Below are 23,770 nucleotides of genomic sequence, written 5' to 3' on the forward strand. Positions count from 1 at the left end.
AGTGTAAATCCAAAACACTGATGAAACAGGGACTTAGTCTTTTGATTCATATGATCACAATCACATTCCACTGTGTTGACGATACTGTAATTGTGAATGTAATAAACATATTAAACTATTAGCATGTAAAATTCATGCAAACATAAATCATTTTAAATTTCTTATATTGATTACTAATCAGATTGTAAAGGGTTTTATTTAGGGCACAAAACCCAACACATATCACCCTGACCCAAAAGTAGGCTTAACTAACAAATCAAAGAACATGTATAATACTCTTGAGATCGAACCTAACCATATCAGGATTAAGATCATTTGATCTAGGATCAACTAGGTGATATTGAATTGAATAGATATTACGGTAAATTTAACATATCTAATCAAAGTTCAATATCGGTCTCTTCCAATGTATACTCCATACATTCGATATTGGTAAACTTTGCCAATGCCCTGGAAAGGACATAACACTTATCCATGGGGTAAGTATACCTATCGCTGATTATCATACCAGTCTAAATCCAGTGAACTGACAAATCAGGGAATTAAACTTTTGAACATATAAACATGATTATATTCCACTGTGTTGACAACACTATAATCATGAACAAATATATATATATGTTCTGGACTTAATAAAATTTATACATTATAATCATGAAATAAATCATGTGAACCATGCAACATAAAATGTTATTTCTGATCTTTATTAACTAGTAAATCTGATTATATTGAAATGGATTTTATTTAGGGCACAAAACCCAACAGAGATACCATCTAAGAATTCATATTCAAAGATACTGTTGTAAGAGCTATAAGAAAAGGAACCTTTCTCCTTGTTCTTGAGTTAATACAAATAACGAGGATTAAGCTATTACTGAACTGCTCGGGGCTGAACCTCTATAAAATTCTTGTGTCTTTACATTGCTTTACCATATATTGATTGCTATAAATTACCTATCGTTTACTAAATAAGACTCACCGTTGTTGGCTAATAGCGAGGTCAATAATCTTGAGTTGGACCGAGCACGTGGATCCCCCGTTTACTCTAGAGATCAGTGTTCTAGAGCTGCCCCACAAGTTCAAGTTGCCAACCTGGAAGATGTATACCGGGAAAGAAGATCCCTTATCACATCTCAAATAGATTGAAATGCAAATGGACTTACAAAGGGTACGAGCAGATGTGTGTTGCAGAGATTTTCCTGCTACACTCTTAGAAGCCGCCCATTAATTGTAAAGACCGCTTAGTTTAATTTGGAAATTAGCAATTAATCACGTTTAATTATGAAATTACTTATAGCTATTTAAATAATTATTTATACTGTTACTATTGAATTCGGAGATGCATTTTTATGTCATGTAGTAGTTTTCATATTTTAGCATTTTCGGTGCCCGGTATTTTGGAACTCGGTGTTTGGCTCAGTAGAAATCACAAATTAGTATGTTAGTAGTTTGGGGCGGTTTATTAGACATTGGGAATGTCGGGAATGGCCGGGAATTTAGAATTTCCCAAAAATACCCCTTTAGTGTTATTTATGTTATTTTAGTGTGGAGAGGCAAAATGGTCTTTTTGCCCCAATGATATTTTGTCTTTTAGTGATTTTATTAATTGAAAAATAAATGTTTATTTAGTTATTATTTGGCTGAAAGTAAGTGTGTTATATGCCTTAAAATTCCTTTTCATTCACATTTTCAACACTTGGTCAAAAATAGAAAATTTCAAAGAAAGCTCTCTCTCTCTCTCTCTTTTCCTCTCCATTTCGGCTCCTTTGTGCAGCAAGGAAAAGGAGATTTTTTCTTGTGAATCTAGTAATTTTCAGCAAGTTTTGGGTGATCTTTGAAGAGGTATTCCTTTGTCTAGTCTTTTTACTTTGTTTTCTTGAATTTTTATGAAAAAGATGAGTGATGCATGCATGATTATTTGAGGTTGTTGCTGCTGTGATCTTGTTGTTGTTTTTTGTGATTTAATCATGTTGATTAGAGTTTAATTAAGCTTCTTGTAGTGCTTGATTGTTAGGTTATTTAAAGTTATGATTTTTCTATGCTAAAACTATGATTTTTGAAAGAAATGTCTTGAATCTGTTACTGTGATGTTGTTGATGTTTGTAGTTATTTTTCAGAGGCTTAATTATGCATGATTAGGTAGATTTATGTTGGTTTGATTGCATGTTAGCTAGGTTTACTCAAGTTTGAGTTTAGAACTCAAAGCTTGAGCTTTAATGGTGATTTTTGATTATGTGCAATCTGGGTGGTTTTGAAGCTTTAGAAATGTTCTAGGGGATATATAGAACAAGTCTGGAAGGTCTCATGTGAATTGGAGTTGATTTGAGCAAGATATGAAATTTTAATGTTGCTGCCTGCGAGGAACCGGAATTCCGGTTGTACATCCGGAATTCCGGATGGGGTTCTGAAATTTCCCAGAACCTGAATTCCGGTTGGGCAACCGGTGTACCGGTTGGGGAAAATTCAGGAACCCTAGATTTCCTCGATTTTATGTTTTTGGGGGTATTGCCATGCTTTTTATCGATAGGGAAACTTTTAGTTCCTAGTTTTAGTCCCCGGGAAGTGATTTAGCGTATCACTTATAGTGTTCTGATTTTTATGGTTTAGGAGCCTGTAATCCGCCACAGATAGTTCCAAATAAAGTTGACCACACACCTGAATTCGGAATCCAGGTAAGATTAGTATAACAGTATGCATATGTAGATTACATGTTTAGCGTGCATGTAGGAAGCCTGTTAGATTACATTAGTTATGTATGTTGGCTTCGAACCATCCAACTGTGTCACGTCGGTACAGGCTGGAGTATGACCAAGAAATGAGTATGACCGGTTCGACCGATCAGGCTGACACTTAGGTTGGTGGTTCCGTACTATTGACGTATCCCGTCGGTACAGGCTGGAGTATGACCAGCAGCCGGAGTATGACCAGTTCGACCGATCAGGTGGATACTGTAACACTTCGGTACAGGCTGGAGTATGACCAGCAGCCGGAGTATGACCGGTTCGACCGATCAGGCTGTTACTTGTTAATAGTACCGTCCCTATGAACGTTCAGAACTCAGTACCGTGTTGGACACGGCAGTTAGGGGGACTCAGTATCGTGTTGGACACGGCAGTTAGGGTTATGGTCAGGGGTATGGGCGTCTGACCATGACCGGGACTTATGTATGAGTATTATTATGCTTTTCTTACTGAGTCTGTCGACTCACAGTGCTACGTTTATGTGTAGGTAAAGGCAAGGCTAAAGCTGATGGACCGTGAACGAGCTTATGAAGATTGTACATGTCAGGCGGTTAGGCCTAGAGCGTACGATCCTCGGGACAGCAAGGCTAATTTTTGTAACCAGTCGCTAGGCGACAATTATTTTGTATGAACAGTAAACTTTTGTAAATGTTTTTGTAATCGGGATCCCGAGTCTTTTGTATAAATATTTTATAAGTTTAATTTAAAAGCAAAATTTTAATTAATCACGTTTTCCATAAACCTCGTTGATTAGCAACGATCTGCACAGCATATTTAAAAATCACGTAACACACCTATGTTAGTTAGGGTGTTACAATTTGGTATCAGAGCCGCCAGGTTATCTTCCGAAGATCGTCATGACATGTACAATCATCATCAGCAGTTAGCTCGTTTCACGGTTCAGTAAGCCTTTATTGCTTTAGTAGTTTATATATTTATTTATGAATAAGAAAAGCCTTTGAAGGAAGCATGTTAGTAGCCTGATAGTAGAATAGGCGCATGTCTCGTTTTTAATTTCCAAATTAAGCGGCATTAGTAAGCTCTCCTTGAATATGACCTGATATGCCAACTCTTGGTTTCGCAGGCGGTTCTAACTAGATGGATGCCAGGCGGACTACCAGGAGTCAGGGAAACTCAGTGGGGTCGAATCAAGGACAGGGAGCTCAGTTTCCCCCACCAGTTAGGGGCCGAGGTAGGGGTCCCCGAGGCAGGGCTCGTGGTCGGGGTGATGAGAACCCGCCACAGGCTGCCTAGGCTCCCCCAGCCGATCAGGGAGCCCAGAATTGGGAGGTTCAGTTTGCTGAAATGCAAGCCCGGTTTGAAGAGCAAGACCTCGAGATTCAGAGGTTGAGACAGCAGGGTGCTCCTGCAGTTTCGGTGCCCATAGTTCCAGTGGCACCTGCCCCTGCTGCTCAGGTCGAATTAGTGGTGGCGGCCAATAGATTGGAACTTTTGTATGAGCGGTTCCGGAAGCAAGCACCTCCAGTTTTCTTGGGAGGTCCAGACGTGATGAAGGTCGAACAGTGGCTGACGGTGATTACCAAGATCGTGAACTTCATGGGTGTCACCGGTAATGATAGAGTGGTGTGTGCCACTTTCCAGTTCCAGGAGGACACTCTGGTCTGGTGGGACATGGTGTCTCAGATTCATAACGTCACCACCATGACCTGGGAAAGGTTTCAGGAACTCTTCAACGCCAAGTATTACAATGAGGCGGTCAGAAGCGCCAAGAGGAAAGAGTTCGCTCACCTGACCCAGCGTGAGAATATGAGCGTAACCGAGTATACTACTCAGTTCGATCGGTTGGCGAGGTTAGCCTCGAGAATTGTGCCAACCGACTTCAGGAAGAAAGAGAAGTACCTGGACGGTTTAAATGCGACGATCAAACACGATTTGATGATCACCACGGACGACCACACCACCTATGCAGAGATGGTGGAGAAGGTACTGCGAGCTGAGGGCGCAGTTGGGTGTATGTCGGAGTCAGCTAGTACTCCGGCGAGTGGTGGGGCTCCTACCCTGCCTGCATCAAGCTTTAGCAGGGGGAGTAGTGGTTCGGCCATGGATCAGAGGAAGAGAGCACCCACTGCATCCGGTGGCTCGAGTCAGAACAAGAGGTTCTGGGGGAACCAGAGTAGAGGTAGTCGTTCCAGTGGTACTGAGACCCGATTCTCCTATCCCGAGTGCCTTAGCTGCAAAAGGCACCATCGGGGTGAGTGCAAAGGTCAGGGATGCTTTCACTGTGGCATGCCCGGACACTTCAAGAGGGATTGTCCCCAACTCCGCTCAGAGGCACCGAGAGCTCCGGCGATACCCACTCCAGCCAGGGTGTTCGCCATCACTCAGGCTGATGCAGATGCAAGCCCATCAGTTGTGACAGGTCAGCTTTCTGTTAATAACTCGCTTTATTCAGTGTTGTTTGATTCTGGGGCTACACATTCTTATGTGGCAGCCAGAGTCTTTAGTAAATTGGATAGACCATACGATAGATATGAATCAGGGTTTGGAACCCTATTACCTGGCGGAGAGTTGGTTGTCTCCAACAGGTGGATTAGGTCTATGCCAATCAGGATAGATGGTAGAGAGTTAAGTGCTGACTTGATAGAGATGAATTTAGTAGAGTTTGATATTATTTTAGGAATGGATTTCCTATCTAAATATTCGGCGAGTGTTGATTGTAAAAGGAAGATGGTGATCTTCCAACCGGAAAATGAAGAACCATTCGTGTTTGTTGGTTCAGTTCAGGGATCTCGGATCTCGGTGATTTCGGCCATGTCAGCTAGAGATTTATTGCACGACGGATGCTTAGGGTTTCTGGCCGTGGTGGTGGACACCACTCGGCCAGATACCATTCGGCCAGAGGACATCAAGGTGGTTCGGGAATTTTTGGATGTTTTTCCCGAAGAACTTCCAGGGTTACCACCTCAGCGGGAGATTGACTTCGTGATAGATTTGGCACCAGGGGTGGAACCTGTTTCCAAAGCCCCGTATAGAATGGCTCCAGCTGAACTTAAGGAGTTAAAGATTCAGCTCCAAGGGTTGCTTGACATAGGGTTTATTCAGCCTAGTGTGTCACCCTGGGGAGTCCCGGTTTTATTCGTCAAGAAGAAGGATGGATCTATGAGGATGTGCATCGACTACAGAGAATGGAACAAGCTGACGGCGAAGAATAAATATCCATTACCTAGGATCGATGATTTGTTCGATCAGCTTCAGGGGAAGACGGTGTTTTCTAAGATTGATCTCCGTTCGGGTTATCATCAGTTGAGAATCCGAGAGGAGGACATTCCGAAGACGGCTTTCCGCAATAGGTATGGAAATTACGAATTTCTGGTTATGTCATTCAGACTAACCAATGCTCCTGCAGCATTCATGGACTTGATGAATAGAGTATTCAAGGATTTCCTCGATATCTGTGTGATTGTGTTTATCCACGACATCCTCGTGTACACTCAATCAGAAGAGGAGCATGAATTACATCTTCAAATGGTACTGCAACGGCTTCAGGAACACAAGCTTTATGCCAAGTTCAAGAAATGTGAATTTTGGCTATCTCGGGTATCATTCTTAGGGCATATTGTGAGCAAAGATGGGATCAAGGTAGATCCCGGGAAGATCGAATCCGTCAGGGATTGGCCGAGACCGAAGACAGTGACAGAGATCAGAAGCTTCTGTGGTTTAGTTGGGTACTACCGTAGGTTCGTGGAAGGGTTCTCTAAAATTTCAATGCCCCTAACCGAACTTACAAAGAAGAATCAGCGATTTATTTGGTCAGACAAGTGCGAAGCTAGTTTTCAGGAGCTGAAGCAGAGGTTTATTACCGCTCCAGTGGTAGCTTTGCCTTCAGACAGCGAGAAGTTTGTGGTTTATTGTGACGCATCCAAAAAGGGTTTGGGGTGTGTGTTGATGCAAGTCGATCGGGTCATCGCTTATGCTTCCCGACAGTTAAAGGATTATGAACAGCGATAGCCGACTCATGATCTAGAGTTGGTCGCAGTGGTTTTTGCATTGAAGATTTGGCGGCATTACCTTTACGGAGAAAGGTGTGAAATCTATACCGACCATAAAAGTCTCAAGTATTTCTTTACTCAGAAAGATTTGAACATGAGACAGAGACGTTGGTTGGAATTAGTGAAAGATTACGACTGTGAGATCCTCTATCACCCTGGGAAGGCCAATGTAGTGGCCGATGCCCTGAGTAGAAAGGGTCCCGGGCAAGTAGCTAGTATGGTTCAGATCTCGCCTCAGCTAGCAAAGGATATGATTAGATCCAGCATTGAGTTTGTGGTACCTCAGCTTCACAACTTAACGCTGCAATCTGATCTGTTGGAAAGAATAAAAGTCGCTCAGATGACGGATCCAGAGTTAGTGAAGATCAGAGATGAGGTGTTGGCTAGTCAAGCCAAGGACTTCTCAGTGTCAGACAGTGGGATGCTTTTGTATAAAGCTAGGGTTTGTGTTCCGAATAGTGTGGAACTCAGCAACGAAATCTTTGAGGAGGCTCATTCTACCCCGTATTCTCTGCATCCCGGCACCACTAAGATGTACCAAGATCTGAAACCGTACTTCTGGTGGAGCGGTATGAAGAAGAATTTGGTAGAATTCGTATCGAGATGCCTCACTTGTCAGCAGATTAAGGCTGAACATCAGAGACCAGCAGGGTTGTTGCAGCCTCTAACCCTGCCAGAATGGAAGTGGGAAGATATCACGATGGATTTTGTGGTCGGGTTACCTAGGACCACGGGTTTGTTTGATTCCATCTGGGTAGTGGTGGATCGATTCACGAAATTCGCTCATTTTCTGCCGGTTAGAACAACATTTACAGTGGATCAGTTGGCAGAGTTGTATGTCAGAGAGATAGTAAGACTTCACGGGGTACCGAAGTCTATAGTTTCGGACAGGGATCCGAAGTTCACTTCCAAATTTTGGCAAAGTTTGCAGCGAGCAATGGGTACAAAACTGAAATTTAGTACATCATTTCATCCTCAGACAGATGGTCAGTCCGAAAGGACAATTCAGATATTGGAGGACATGTTGAGAGCCTTTGTTATGGACTTTGAAGGCTCATGGAATAAGTATCTACCGTTGATAGAATTTTCTTACAACAACAGTTATCAGAGTACGATAGGGATGGCTCCCTATGAACTGTTATACGGTAGAAAGTGTAGATCTCCCATTCACCGGGATGAGACAGGGGAGAGGAAATACTTAGGTCCAGAGTCAGTGCAGCGGACCAATGAGGCAATAGAGAAGATAAAAGCTAGAATGCTTGCCTCACAGAGTAGACAGAAGAGTTACGCAGATCCAAAACGCAGAGATGTTGAGTTCCAAGTAGGGGACCATGTGTTTTTACGGGTATCTTCGATGAAGGGGATCAAACATTTCAGGAAAAGAGGCAAGTTATGCACTAGATTTACAGGACCTTTCGAGATTCTCGAGAAGATAGATCAAGTGGCATACCGGTTAGCGTTTCCTCCAGCTTTATCAGCAGTTCACAACGTATTCCATGTCTCGATGTTGAGAAAAAACGTTTCAGATTCCTCTCATATACTCAGTTATGAGAGCCTAGAACTGCAACCAGACATGACTTATGAAGAACAGCCAGTGCAGATCCTGGATAGAAAGGATAAAGTCCTTCGGAATAAGACCATAGCATTGGTGAAAGTTCTCTGGAGAAACAGCAAGGTGGAGGAAGCTACCTGGGAGCTAGAGTCAGATATGAGAGCTCAATATCCAGAGTTATTCAGGTTAGATTTCGGGGACGAAATCCTTTTAAGGGGGGGATAGTTGTAAAGACTGCTTAGTTTAATTTGGAAATTAGCAGTTAATCACGTTTAATTATGAAATTACTTATAGCTATTTAAATAATTATTTATACTGTTACTATTGAATTCGGAGATGCATTTTTATGTCATGTAGTAGTTTTCATATTTTTGCGTTTCCGGTGCCCAGTATTTTGGAACTCGGTGTTTGGCTCAGTAGAAATCACAACTTAGTATGTTAGTAGTTTGGGGCGGTTTATTAGACATTGGGAATGTCAGGAATGGTCGGGAATTTAGAATTTCCCAAAAATACCCCTTTAGTGTTATTTATGTTATTTTAGTGTGGAGGGGCAAAATGGTCTTTTTGCCCAATGATATTTTGTCTTTTAGTGGTTTTATTAATTGAAAAATAAATGTTTATTTAGTTATTATTTGGCTGAAAGTAAGTGTGTTATATGCCTTAAAATTCCTTTTCATTCACATTTTCAACACTTAGTCAAAAATAGAAAATTTCAAAGAAAGCTCTCTCTCTCTCTCTCTTTTCCTCTCCATTTCGGCTCCTTTGTGCAGCAAGGAAAAGGAGATTTTTTCTTGTGAATCTAGTAATTTTCAGCAAGTTTTGGGTGATCTTTGAAGAGGTATTCCTTTGTCTAGTCTTTTTACTTTGTTTTCTTGAATTTTTATGAAAAAGATGAGTGATGCATGCATGATTATTTGAGGTTGTTGCTGCTGTGATCTTGTTGTTGTTTTTTGTGATTTAATCATGTTGATTAGAGTTTAATTAATCTTCTTGTAGTGCTTGATTGTTAGGTTATTTAAAGTTATGATTTTTCTATGCTAAAACTATAATTTTTGAAAGAAATGTCTTGAATCTGTGACTGTGATGTTGTTGATGTTTGTAGTTGTTTTTCAGAGGCTTAATTATGCATGATTAAGTAGATTTATGTTGGTTTGATTGCATGTTAGCTAGGTTTACTCAAGTTTGAGTTTAGAACTCAAAGCTTGAGCTTTAATGGTCATTTTTGATTATGTGCAATCTGGGTGGTTTTGAAGCTTTAGAAATGTTCTAGGGGATATATAGAACAGGTCTGGAAGGTTTCATGTGAATTGGAGTTGATTTGAGCAAGATATGAAATTTTGATGTTGCTGCCTGCGAGGAACCGGAATTCCGGTTGTACATCCGGAATTCCGGATGGGGTTCTGAAATTTCTCAGAACTGGAATTCCGGTTGGGCAACCGGTGTACCGGTTGGGGAAAATTCAGGAACCCTAGATTTCCTCGATTTTATGTTTTTGGGGGTATTGCCATGCTTTTTATCGATAGGGAAACTTTTAGTTCCTAGTTTTAGTCCCCGGGAAGTGATTTAGCGTATCACTTATAGTGTTGTGATTTTTATGGTTTAGGAGCCTGTAATCCGCCTCGCAGATAGTTCCAATAAAGTTGGACGCACACCCGAATTCGAATCCGGAGTAAGATTAGTATAACAAAGATGCATATGTAGATTACATGTTTAGCGTGCATGTAGGAAGCCCGTTAGATTACATTAGTTATGTATGTTGGCTTCGAACCATCCAACCGTGTCACGCTCGGTACAGTGCCGGAGTATGACCAAGCACGGAGTATGACCGGCTCGACCGATCAGCCGACACTTAGGTTGGTGGTTCCGTACTATTGACGTATCCCGTCGGTACAGCCGGAGTATGACCAGCAGCCGGAGTATGACCGGTTCGACCGATCAGGTGGATACTGTAACACGTCGGTACAGGCTGGAGTATGACCAGCAGCCGGAGTATGACTGGTTCGACCGATCAGGCTGTTACTTGTCAATAGTACCGTCCCTATGAACGTTTAGAACTCAGTACCGTGTTGGACACGACAGTGAGAGGGACTCAGTATCGTGTTAGACACGGCAGTTAGGGTTATGGTCAGGGGTATGGGCGTCTGACCATGACCGGGACTTATGTATGAGTATTATTATGCTTTTCTTACTGAGTCTGTCGACTCACAGTGCTACGTTTATGTGTAGGTAAAGGCAAGGCTAAAGCTGATGGATCGTGAACGAGCTTATGAAGATTGTACATGTTGGGGCGGTTAGGCCTGGAGCGTACGATCCTCGGGACAGCAAGGCTAATTTTTGTAACCAGTCGCTAGGCGACAATTATTTTGTATGAACAGTAAACTTTTGTAAATGTTTTTGTAATGGGGATCCCGAGTCTTTTGTATAAATATTTTATAAGTTTAATTAAAAAGCAAAATTTTAATTAATCACGTTTTCCATAAACCTCGTTGATTAGCAACGAGCTGCACAACATGTTTAAAAATCACGTAATACGCCTATGTTAGTGTTATAGTGAGATTTCTCTCACCTAGAAACTCGAGACCAGACTCTTATTTAAAGGACACGTGTATTCAGATTTCCAATGAAAGCTGAAATGTCCATGAGAGACTTCTCGAAGTTTTAGACCTCGCCCAGGATAAAACCAGCGAGATATTGCGAGTGCGACCTAAGTCGCACTGCATAACCGTAATTCTCATTATGCAGGGTAGATCCAACTCGCGTGTATCAGAACATGTGCGAGTGTCCCCTCTATATTTCCGCGAAAACATAGAGACCAACTCTCTATGATGCCATTTGGTCCCAACGACCCAATAGCCCTGACAAACCGATATAAATTCGCATGTCCAAGTTCTACCAGCTCCAACATGCGATGTCTACAAGGGGCGATTACCTAAGGGCGCAGACGTTCCAAACGTACTGATGACCCTGTGAGCTCAACAAACGGAATATGAACAGTCAACTCGCAGATGCGGAAGACGCATACGTTGATGAACTTAGTAACTGTTACACATTTATTGATGTTAACGTTGTTTGGGTTTAATTATTGCAATTCAATATGTAAATAATGGATTAACAATGAATGTAATCCTTGTGTAACCGATTGGACACCTACTTTGTATATAAAGGGGTGATCCACCATGAAAATGGCACCTACGAATCCTTTGCTACAGTGGACTAAGCAGATCACAATCTGACTGAACCACTATAATTCTTTGTATTGTTTACATTTTCCAGCCTTGTTGTTTGTTCTTGCATTCCCAGTCGAGTACTCGCCATTCTAGGTCGAATACTCGCACTTGTCACTTCCCTGAAAATTCTCTTTTATATTAATTAAATAATACATTTTGGTGTTACGAAATTCACTCGACAACATTTGGCGCCGTCTGTGGGAATTCGACTAAAAGATTTCATTCGCTTCAAAGAACACTATTTCATCATGGCTGGAAATCACGTTAACGGAGCTAACAACGGGTCCATCAATATTGGAATGATGAGTGTACCACTCCCTGGAGCTGGAGTGCCACCTGTAGACGTCATCAACGGCGGAGTAGGGAGGAGCAACATCAAACCTCTCAACCTATTCCCAGAAACAACTGGCCCTCAAGTCGGGGACACGTCCACACCACCAGCAACCATGCATTTTGCCCCCGTCACCCCGGCGGTAGTATCCGAGGGAATGGTCCAGCTCACCACCGATCAATATGCTGCAATTCAGGATCAACTGCGGGCACTACAAGCCGAGGTAGACGGACAGAGTCGAGCTCGACGCCCTCCTCGAGTTCCTGCCATTCGCAACGAAAACCCTCAGGTAACAGTTTCCAGACGTCATACTAACCGTTTACGCATGGAACGAAGAACTGACCCTGAAGCTCTGGACTTGAATCACCCGATGTCAAGAGATCAATCTGCAAGGTTTCCTAACCAGAACGCGCAAATTGACGAAGATCCTGAGCGCCGCAATCCTCGCAGTCGACCATCGAGAGACAACGACGCAGAGTCAGCCTCTTCGTCATCGCATGGCCGCACTCCGAGCAGGTATACAAGGTCCAGCTCTGTACAGACACAACAGGGAGGACGTTATCAAGTACACCGAGGTGATCTGCGTGATCATCTCAACGCAGTTTTCAGGGCACGCTCCCGCGGCCCACATAACACTGAGACGCTCCGTGATCCCCATGCGGGCGATCAGGGTGTCAACGCAGGTAATAACCCGCCTATCGCGCCGATCGCGACTACTGGGATTAATATCCAAGCAAACCTTGCCGCAGTGGTTGCGAGCCCCGCAGTCGCAGCGACTCCAGCCCCTGCGACAGGAGGAATTGACCAAAGCATGCTTCTGCAAGCTTTGAAGATGCTCGAGCAGCAGCGCAAGCCTATATACAAGTTGCATGGCACTTCGCCTTTTACTGCAGAGGTACGACAGGCTCAACTTCCGAAAGGGTTTCGCTTATCCGAATCCCTCAAGTGTAAAGGTACTTCTAACCCGATAGATTACTTAGAAAAGGTCAATACTATAATGGAAGTGGACCAGGTACCGCAACTTGCGAAGTGCCGCATTCTTGCGGCAACACTCGAGGAAAATGCTCATGATTGGTTCACCCAATTACCTGAGGCATCGATATCGACGTGGGAAAACTTCGTCGACTTATTCCTCACACATTTCCAGGCCACAATGACGTATAGGCCACCCTATACGACTTTGGCCAACATCAAACAAGAACCTGGTGAGTCTTTACAAGACTATTTCAAGCGTTTTAACGCAGAAGTAACAAAGGTCGAGAAGGCCCCTGAGTCTTCGCTTGTTTGTATGTTAATTACAGGTATCTTGCCAAGGACCGACTTCTGGAAGGAACTACAAGCTCGAAGGCCGGAGTTCTTACTAGAGTTCTTCACCATGGCCGAACCTCACAAGAGAATCGAGAAATCCCTAGCAAAGTTAGAGAAGGGAAAGGACAAACGTCGGTCACCCATACTGCGGTCACGCTCTCGCAGTCCGCGAGGGAAGAATTCCAGGGGTCGAAGCCCGAGAAGACGTAGCCCGCGCAGACAGCGAAGCCCGAAGTTGGCTAAGTCACCCCCAAAAAAGGAGTCCTCGCCGAAAAGGAAGGGAGGACCTCGCTTCGTCAACTATACTGAACTTGCCGTACCTCGAGACCATATCTATGCGATTGAGGAAAGGAACGGGGTCTTCAAGAAGCCGCCCCCCATCAGGGGAAATCGCGACCGGAGGGATCCTAAAAAATTCTGTAAGTACCACAAGGACATTGGTCATACTACTCTTGAATGCTGGGTCTTGCAGGATGAAATAGAGGAACTGATCCGAAGAGGGAAGTTCGACAAGTATAAAAGAAGCGAGGAAGGACATCCCCAAGCGGATGGCAAAGGAGATACCCAGAACGCGAGTGGCTCCAGAACGCCTCGCAATATCTTAACTATAATCGGAGGACCGCACATCGCAGGCGACTCTCGCAAATCGCAAGAAAGGTATGCCAGAGAAGCCAAGGAGAGGCCCTTAACCAACGTGAACAATCTTGGTGAACGGCCAGAGAAGCTCTTTAAGAAAGAATGCGACGACATCATCTCTATGGAGAGCGACGCGAGATGGGTCCACACTACTACAAAATTGGGCTTTAGAGGCGGTTTTTAAGGGCTTTCAACGTCGGTATTGGAAAAATTCGCTACCGACGCTGTTCCGGGTGACGCTAAAGGGTTAAAAACAACCGACGCCATAGGACCCCTATGGCGTCGGTTATTTAATAATAACCGACGCCATAGGGGTCCTATGGCGTCGGTTGTTTTATATAACCGATGCCATAGGACCCCTACGGCGTCGGTTATTATGAAATAACCGACGCCATAGGGTCTTCCTATGTTTTTTTTTCAGCTTCCAATTTTGTATTTTAGCATAATTTATATATATTATTTTATTATTAATATAATTAAATTAATTATAAATTATATATTATAACCATAAATACAAATTAAATTGAAAAGTTTAATAAATACACATCTACATTACTCTAAGTGTTTGTATATTAGCTATTTTTTTATTAATATTTTATATTATGTGTTTGTATTTTTGTAGTATATTAGTATATTTTTATAATTTTTTTTAATATATTAGTATCATTTTTGTAGTGTATTGTATTTTTGTAAATAAAGGGTTAAACTTTGCATGAAATTTTTTGAAAACTTTGAACATTTATAATAACTTTTGTTCCGGTTGTCCGCTTGAGGCGATTTTTTTTTTTTTGAACTTGGGTATTTTTTTGTGTTTTATTTTGCTATTTTACTTAACATAAACTAATAGAATTCTCATTTTAAGTATTAGAATCAATGTTTATAATGTATTTGTTAATTCTATTGTGTTTTGGTATATTGGTAAAAACTTATCAATCTATCCTTTTGGTCACAAGTTCAAATCCCAATATAGACCTTTTTTTGTATTTTTTTTATAGCTTACTATATCTATCCTTAGCACTCAACAATATATATCCTATGTATTACATCAATATTATTCTAAAATTACTCTAAGCATTTAAAGATTATCTAAATATATATGAAAAATATTCTTATAAAAGTAGGTTAAAGAAAGCATACCTTATACCAAAAATTATGTACTTGTCTTCCGATAAAGTCACTTCCGATAAAATCCTAACAACCAAGTTTAAGAGAAATTAAAATCAAATATTATCCTAATTTTACTGAAATTTCAAAGATAACGACTATAATTAAACGTTTCCGAAAAATTCAAACCTATTATAATAACAACAAAACACAATTCAAAACAATATGAAATAATCACAACAACATTTAGCAATAAAAAAATTTACCACCCATTCGACTGCAGTACATGTATTCACAGAACCTACTTCACTAAGGATGAATATTGAAGATATTCAAACTCATCTAACATGCATATTATTTCACCCATCGATCCGGCGCATTACAATATATTATAGAACCTATTTCACTACGGATGAATATTTAAGATATTCAAACTCTACTAAGCATTCATAATTAATTTATAATAAAATTTAGTGAGTGTATACCTCGAGCTAACTAGAAACCGATCAATACCAAATAAGTCTGATCCTTGCAAATTGACCTCACAACCTACAACATAAAAAAATACTACAAAATTACAAATTTTTTTATTTAGCTACTTACTAGTTATATAATTTATGAGTAATTAGTTACTAACTAGGTAATGTATATCTAACTAGTTAAAAATACATGAATAGAATGAAAATTAGTAACTTGCTAAGTAGTTGTAATTAACTATCTACTAGCTACTAAAAAAAATAAAAACACATGAATAAAATTGAAAATAGAAAAAAATTGATACAAAATAGAGTTAATTTTTAAACTTTTGTTTCTAAACTAATTTTTTAGAAAATAATTTGTAAACTTTTATTTTAATACTCTCTTATCTCATTCTCATTCACAATATTTAACAAAACTATTAATTAGTTTAAAATACTCAATATATACATATACAATATATAAAATACTCTCCTATTTATCTCATTTCTCATTCACAATATATACACACACAATACATATTCAATACAACACAAAATACATACATATATACTCTCCTATATCACATTTTTCATTCACAATATATATACACACAATACATTTCTCATTCACAATATATACACACAATACATATTTAATAATATAGAAAAACCCTAAAAAAATTTATAAAATAAAAAATAAAGCAATGTACATTATTAAAATTAGTAGAAATTAGATTTATACCTTAATAGACGTTGAAATACAATGTTTTCTCCACTAAAAACGGTGGACGGAGGTATAACCACCACCACCACTACCTCTACCTTCGGTTTACCCTAAAAAATGAGGAAAAATGTGATCTTTTCAGGCATATAGTTTTAGGTATGAAAAATAGAAGATTTAGAAACAAAAATGAGCTAAAATGGTGAAAAAATGGTGAAATGGGGGTGGTTTTTCGTGGTGGTTGGCGGAGAGGGTTTGGGGTTCTCTGGTTTGGGGGTTTCTGGGTTGGCTGGTCGAATGAGGAAGATGATGGGCTGGGCTAGGGTTATAAACCCTTTAGGTGTCGGTTTTTTTAGAAATAACCGACGCCATAGGGGGGACACCCTATGGCGTCGGTTATTTCCAAAAAACCGACGCCATAGGTGGTGTCAAAATCCCTTCCAAAAAATTCCAACCCTATGACGTCGGTTCTTTAATATTTGCTGAAAAAAAGTGCCTCTAAAAGCTTGGTTTGTAGTAGTGCCATCACCCGCACTCTGATGCACTGGTGATAGTCGCCAATATTGGTGGAGACAATGTCCATCGTATACTGGTTGACAATGGGAGTTCGGTGAATTTGCTGAATTTCCAAGCCTTCAAGCAAATGGGGTTGCAAGAGAAGGATTTGCGACCTATGACATCAAGCATCTATCGATTTTCGGGAGATGTCATAGCAATTAAAGGAATGATCAAGCTCCCAATCACTTTGGGAACTGCCCCAGTAACAGCCAAGTCGATGGCCGACTTCACAGTAATCGACCAATACTCAGCGTATAACGCCGTAATTGGTCGACCAATTCTGAAGGAGATGAAGATCATAACCTAGATCTATCATCTGACGATGAAGTTCCCTACTCCTGCTGGAGTAGGTTCGGTGCGGGGAGTCCAATCCGACTCTCGAGAATGTTATAACGCAGCTGTTAAACTTGCAAAACAAAGGACGGTAAATGTTATCTACCTTTTGGATGCACCACCGCCCCGCCAGGAGATCCTCAGGATCGAGGAGGTGCCGCACATGGACGAACCAGACTTGGATCCAAGAATCCTCGATCACACCGCCGCAGCCCAAGCCGCGGAAGATACAATCGAGGTACCTATAGATCCTATAGATAATAACAAGGTTATAAAAATTGGTTCTAAATTAAATATACAGTTGCGAGAACAATTAACGACCTTTCTAAAGCAAAATCTTGATATTTTTGCCTGGAAACATTCAGATATGGTCGGGATATCTCCACAGGTCATGTGTCATCGCTTGAACATTGACCCCGGAGTGCGAGGTGTCCGACAAAAGTGCCGCAAAATGGACCCCGCGAGGTACCAAGCGCTCAAAGAAGAAGTCCACCGCCTCCTTGCCTGCGGCTTTATACGGGAGTCATTTTACCCCAACTGGTTAGCTAACCCAGTACTCGTGCCAAAGCCTAATGGCTCATGGCGCACATGCGTTGACTTTACAGATCTAAACAAAGCCTGTCCCAAAGACAGCTTTCCCCTTCGTAGCATTGACCAGCTTGTCGATGCCACTGCAGGTCACGCGCTTTTGAGCTTCATGGATGCGTACTCGGGATACAATCAAATCCCGATGTATGAACCAGACCAAGAACATACCTCGTTCATTACTGATCGAGGATTATACTGTTACAAAGTAATGCCTTTTGGTTTAATAAACGCATGTGCGACTTATCAAAGGCTAGTGAATATGATGTTCGCAGATCTTATTGGAAAGACAATGGAGGTATATGTTGACGATATGCTCGTAAAATCGCAACATGCGGAGGATCATATTACCCACTTGCAGGCCATGTTCGACATATTGCGGCGATACAAGATGCGTCTAAATCCGTTGAAATGCGTCTTTGGGGTGGGCTCTGGGACATTCCTTGGTTTTATGGTAAATCAACGAGGAATAGAAGCCAATCTTGCGAAGATCAGGGCATTGGTAGAGATGCCATCACCGACTAAGCCAAAGGAGGTTCAAAGCCTCACAGGTAAAGTCGCGGCTTTAAACCGCTTTATATCCAGATCCTCTAATAAGTGTAAAGAGTTTTTCCAGACTTTGAAAGGCAACAAAAGGTTTCAATGGAACGAAAAATGCGAGCAGGCCTTTCAAGCTTTAAAAACGCATTTGGGGCAACCTCCAATCTTGTCGAAGCCGTTGTCCGGAGAAGTTTTGTCTATCTATTTGGCCGTCTCTGAATATGCAATTAGTTCAGTACTAATACGCGAGGACCAAGGACGCCAATACCTAGTATATTACGTTAGTAAGCGATTACTAGACGCCGAGACGCGTTATCCTCAAATGGAAAAATTGGCCTTCGCCTTGATAATATCCTCAAGAAAATTGCGACCTTATTTCCAGGCTCACAGCATTGAAGTTTTAACAAACTTCCCCTTAAGAAAGGTTTTAGCGAAACCAGAAGCATCGGGGAGATTGTTAAAGTGGGCGATGGAGTTGAGTCAGTTCGACATCAAGTATAAACCGAGAACTGCGATCAAGGGGCAAGCCTTGGCAGATTTTATACTTGAATTCCCAAGCACCGAGGTGGCAGTTGTAGAGGATAGAAATGACATTGTCATGGCAAGCAAAGAAGTATGGACATTGTACGTCGATGGAGCCTCAAATAACGAAGGTTCTGGCAGTGGGATCTTGTTAATCAGTCCCAATAATTTCAAGGTACACGCTGCTTTACGTTTTGAATTCTCTGCATCTAACAATGAAGCCGAGTATGAGGCTTTAATCGCAGGTTTGAAGCTGGCCCTCGAGATGAAAGTCGAGTATCTACAGGCTTTTAGAGACTCTCAAATCGTGATATGCCAAGTGAATGGAGAATACCTAGCAAGAGGCGGAAGATTGGTTAAATACTTAGCCATCGTTCGTCAAATAATGCAGAAGTTCAAAAGTGTAGTTATATCTCGAGTACCGCGTGCTCAAAATGCCCACGCAGACGCATTGGCCCGTTTGGCCTCAACTAGAGAAGCCGAATTACTCGATGTGATTCCAGTAGATGTATTGGCTCACCCAACCATAGATCGAGAAACAATCATGGAGATCGATGATGTTCAGGAGATTACCTGGATGACTCCTATCCTCGCATACCTTAAAAAGGGGCTCCTACCTGATGATAAAATAGAAGCGAGGAAATTGCGACAGCCAGCAGCCCGTTATGTGATATATGACCAAAGGTTGTATCGCAGAAGTTTTAGCCAACCACTTCTCAACTGTATCAGTGGAGAAGACTGCGGTTACATACTGCGTGAAGTACACGAGGGGATTTGTGGCAATCATACCGGAGGTAATTCCCTTGCCTTAAAAATTATGCGGCAAGGGTATTACTGGCCAACATTGCGACAAGATGCCCTCGCATTTGCAAAAAGGTGTGATAGATGTCAGCGAATAGCCACTTACACACACCAGCCCCCGAGTAACCTCCATTCTATCACAAGTCCCTGGCCCTTTGCAATATGGGGAATCGATTTAATCAGCGAGTTACCCAAGGGAAAAGGCGGAGTCAAATATGTTGTAGTCGTAGTTGATTACTTCACAAAGTGGGCTGAAGCCAAAGCACTCGCGACCATCACTACAACGAAATTACGCGAGTTTGTCTATACCTCCATCATTTGTCGTTTTGGCATTCCGCATAAACTCATTTCTGACAATGGAAAACAGTTTGACTGTAAAGAGATGCGACAGCTATGCGACGATTTGGGGATTAAAAAAGCCTTTTCCGCAGTTGCTTACCCGTAGAGTAATGGACAGACTGAAGCCGTTAAAAAAATAATTAAACACACCATAAAGGGAAAATTAGAAGATCGCAAAGGGGCTTGGCCAGATGAGTTATCGCAAGTCCTATGGTCCTATAATACGACCCCTCGATCTACAACTGGCGAAACAGCCTTCTCACTTTCTTACGGGTGCGAGGCCATGTTGCCAGTTGAAGTTGGGGCAGGTTCCCTACGCAGGGATATTTTCAACATCTCGCAGAACAACGAGAATCAGCTGTTCTGCCTTGATCTTTTGGAGGAAAAGTGTGATAAAGCGCACCTACAGAATGCGGCTTACCAACAGCGAACTGCAAGATACTTTAACTCCAAAGTGAAGGTGAAAGCCCTGCGAGCAGGAGACTTGGTCCTTAGAAGAGTAATGCCAAACACCAAAATCCCGTCGCACGGGGTTTTCGGGGATAATTGGGAAGGACCATACCTCATCGCAGATCAAATTGGTGATCCAACTTATCGACTCGCAACACTCGATGGAACTGCGATGCCACGAGCATGGAATAGCGAGAGCTTGAAATTTTATTATCAATAGTATTCGCATTATTCGATTATGTTCATTCTTGTACTTATACTTAGATATTTTTCATTCAACAAGGAAAAATCCTAAGTATAGGGGGATATATGCCCGAATGTACTATTGATTATATGAATAAAATTACTTGCTAAATTTTCAAAAAATTTTACCAGCTTTGCAAATTTTCCTACTTATTACACCAAGCTGTAATCAAAGTCGCAAATATATATATAAAATTGCGAGTACCCATGTACTGCGTAAATGTTAAAGGATTGCTATCCCCACGACGATAGAAATTTGTCCAAAACAAAAAGTAAATTCGTCCAAGTACATAACTGCGAGTACCCTTGTACCGCATATAAAAAAAAGATAGAAGTGAAATTAAAAAACAACATAAGTTAAAGGATAACTAAGCATCTGGAGCAGCAGGAGTAGTCTCATCCGGAGCAGTCTCATCCGCGACTTTGCTGATGACCTCATTCTCGACTTCTTCAGCTTGGGCGCCCTCGACCTCGTCAAGAAGGTTCCCGCCCCCACCTTGAGTCTGAGTAGGTGATATGGCGCGAAAAGCCTCGGCCATCTCAGCGGCTTCTGCTCCAAGAAGAGAAAAGTCGAAGTCTGGGACTTTGGAAAGAGTGGTATAGATATAATCAGACACTGCCTGATCGTACTGCTTCTTCCCATTCTCTTTCTCAGCCTCCAAATCGCGGGCCATCTCCACGATCGTTGCCTGCGACTTCTTAACTTCGAGCTCCGCCTGTTCCTTCGCCCTGCTCAGTTCTTCGAGCTCCTTCTCCTTGGCCTTGCTGAGCTCCTCAAGCTCTTTCTCCATCCTCGCCACATCCTACTTCAGCTTTTTTATATTCTCCTGAAAATGAGCGTTCTGCCTCTTCAGCGAGTCAGCTTCCTTCGAAGGAGTAGCCGCAACTTTTATGAACAAAGCCATGGACTGCGCGGCCAGTTCAGCAGATCGCGTAACAAGATCCTCGTAAGGGATCTCAGCCAGGAACTTTTCCTGCATGGCCAGGAGGTCGCGAGCTCGAACAGGTGGATCAATGACGACTTTCTTCCCCTTGTCCTGTGTGGTCTTGGCCAGCTTCTTGGAAGAGTCTGCGACAAGTGAAGCCATCACATCGCTCTTCCTCTTCTGGGCAACAACCGGCGAAGTCGTCGCTGTTCCACCCTTTGGTTTGATCTTCAGGACAGGGGCAGACTTCAGAAAAGTCATATCTGCAAGCATAAATGAGAGATAAGTATAAGTCAAAATCCTACCTGTTAGTTTATAGCAAGAGACGAATTACCTGAAATTTGTCGAGGAGTTTTCTTAGAAAGACGCTTGTCTATTCGTTCTTGCTGCTTCTCGGATGGTTCTTTGTATACTGGCTCCCTTTGAAGACTTGCATTCTCAGGAATCAGCTGATGTTCTTGCAACTTTGCAGTCGTACACAATAATCGCCAGTCGCGATCTTGTACCGGAAGGCTCCCGAGAATTTCAGCTGTATCCTTGCTAGTCGCGTCAAGTGTCGGTCAAGCTGGTCTATCTGCGATGAGAACAAAGAGCGAGTAAGCAAAAGATTTCAAAAGTAATGCAAAAAATGTCTAAGAAATATGCGACATACTAGGTCTGCGATTAAAGTCAGTCCTAATCCCAGGAACCTTAAAGACATAAAACCACTTCGATTTCCAATCACCCATGTTCGACACCATTCCCTCAACTCTGTTGATTTCAGAAGTCGCCCATTTGCTAAAGCAGTAGAAGCCGTTATGAAGACCTACGCTTTTTATGTCGTAGAAATAACTGAACTCTTCTACTGAGGGAGCCCTATGGACGTACTCCATATACATCGCATAGAAGGCTAGGACAGTGCGATAACTGTTGGGAGTTAGCTGAAAGGGCGACACATCATATCGCCTGAGAATGGCTGCGACGAAGGGGTGAAAGGGGATTGATACACCACACCTACGGATGGGTATTGAGACTACCACATCCTCCGTGGGAATGATCGCAGGGTTAGTAAATGGAAGGTGCGCTCTCTGAGACGGTTTAGGACGTTGAAACGCGAGTCGCAGCAAATTCAACCTCACAAAGGTGGTGAAGTCTGATTTGGCAACCCGCGAGATTAAATCCTCGCACGCGAAGGGCTCGTTCAGTTGGGAGTCGTCGACCGAATCTGTCCCACTCCCTTCCGCCTCCTCCTCTTCCCCACCTGACTCGCGGGCTGGAGTCGTCCATTGCTCGTCCATCTCCTCGACCTTGATGTTAGGAGCATGCCTCGTATGTATAAGGTAGTCGCGTGCCGACACTGTGGACTCGCTGTCCCGGATATCGATGGTCCCAGGTTCTGCGAGTTCCTGCACCATCCTCTCGATGTCTACAGAAGACATCGGACCTAATTCTGTTTGAGCGGCCTCCATTTCAGAAATGTCCCTAGGGAGAAAACTGTCCCTCTCCTGGTCAGTCTCACCGTCAAATGCATGGCCTCCCGAGCCGAGCTGCTGGCTATCCGATAAATCGCTCATCTGAAAGATAGAAGATCTTTTCAGCGTGATGGATGTGTGAAAAATAAAGTAAGTGATCTCACCCGCAGTAGATTATAAAGTCGCACTCGACAGAATGGTCAGCCTCCTTGCGAATACTGACCATCCCATCAATGTGCGAGAAGAGATAAAACTATCTTGGGCAAGTAGTTCACGCATCCTCGGCTAAGCGGTATACCTCCAGAAACGACTGGGAGTTTCCCAGTGACTCAAGGGGTATGCATTTTCGAGCATAACCCTGAAGTTACTGGGAGACCCCCACCGTTCCGAGACTACCTATCAACCAAAGAGTACGCTCATTTGAATATTAACGCATGTCACAAATGGCTGGTTGTATCTCAGTATCTCAAGGGGCATATAACCGCGTATATGGCCATTAGAATACTGTGACACACCCACCATTTGGAATAGCGATTAATACCCTCGCGACTCAGCCCGCGACATATAAAAATCCTAAAAGATCTAGCTAACAGTTAAATGGAAATAAATCCTGGTAATGTGCGAGTATTCAAGCTGTTCATCTGAACACCCGCGAACATTCAAATTGTTCATCCGAATATCCGCGAGTATTCAAGACGTGAAACCGTGCCTATGAATTGTGTGCGGTTATGTCAGTTTACAGGTCATATTCTATGAATGTTGCCCAGGTTTACTTACCTAAAACACATAGCCTCATAAACACCCACTAGCATACATTCCTAAAAAAAGCCTTTAAAATACCCAAACCCAGAAAAATAAAGCATATTTTCTCCAAAACAGAAAACGAAAATGCAGTGGTTTGGAAACTGACCTTTAGTTCTGATTTCTGCGATTG

This window comes from Cannabis sativa, chromosome 4, assembly GCF_029168945.1.
Source record: "Cannabis sativa cultivar Pink pepper isolate KNU-18-1 chromosome 4, ASM2916894v1, whole genome shotgun sequence".
Lineage (NCBI taxonomy): Eukaryota > Viridiplantae > Streptophyta > Magnoliopsida > Rosales > Cannabaceae > Cannabis > Cannabis sativa.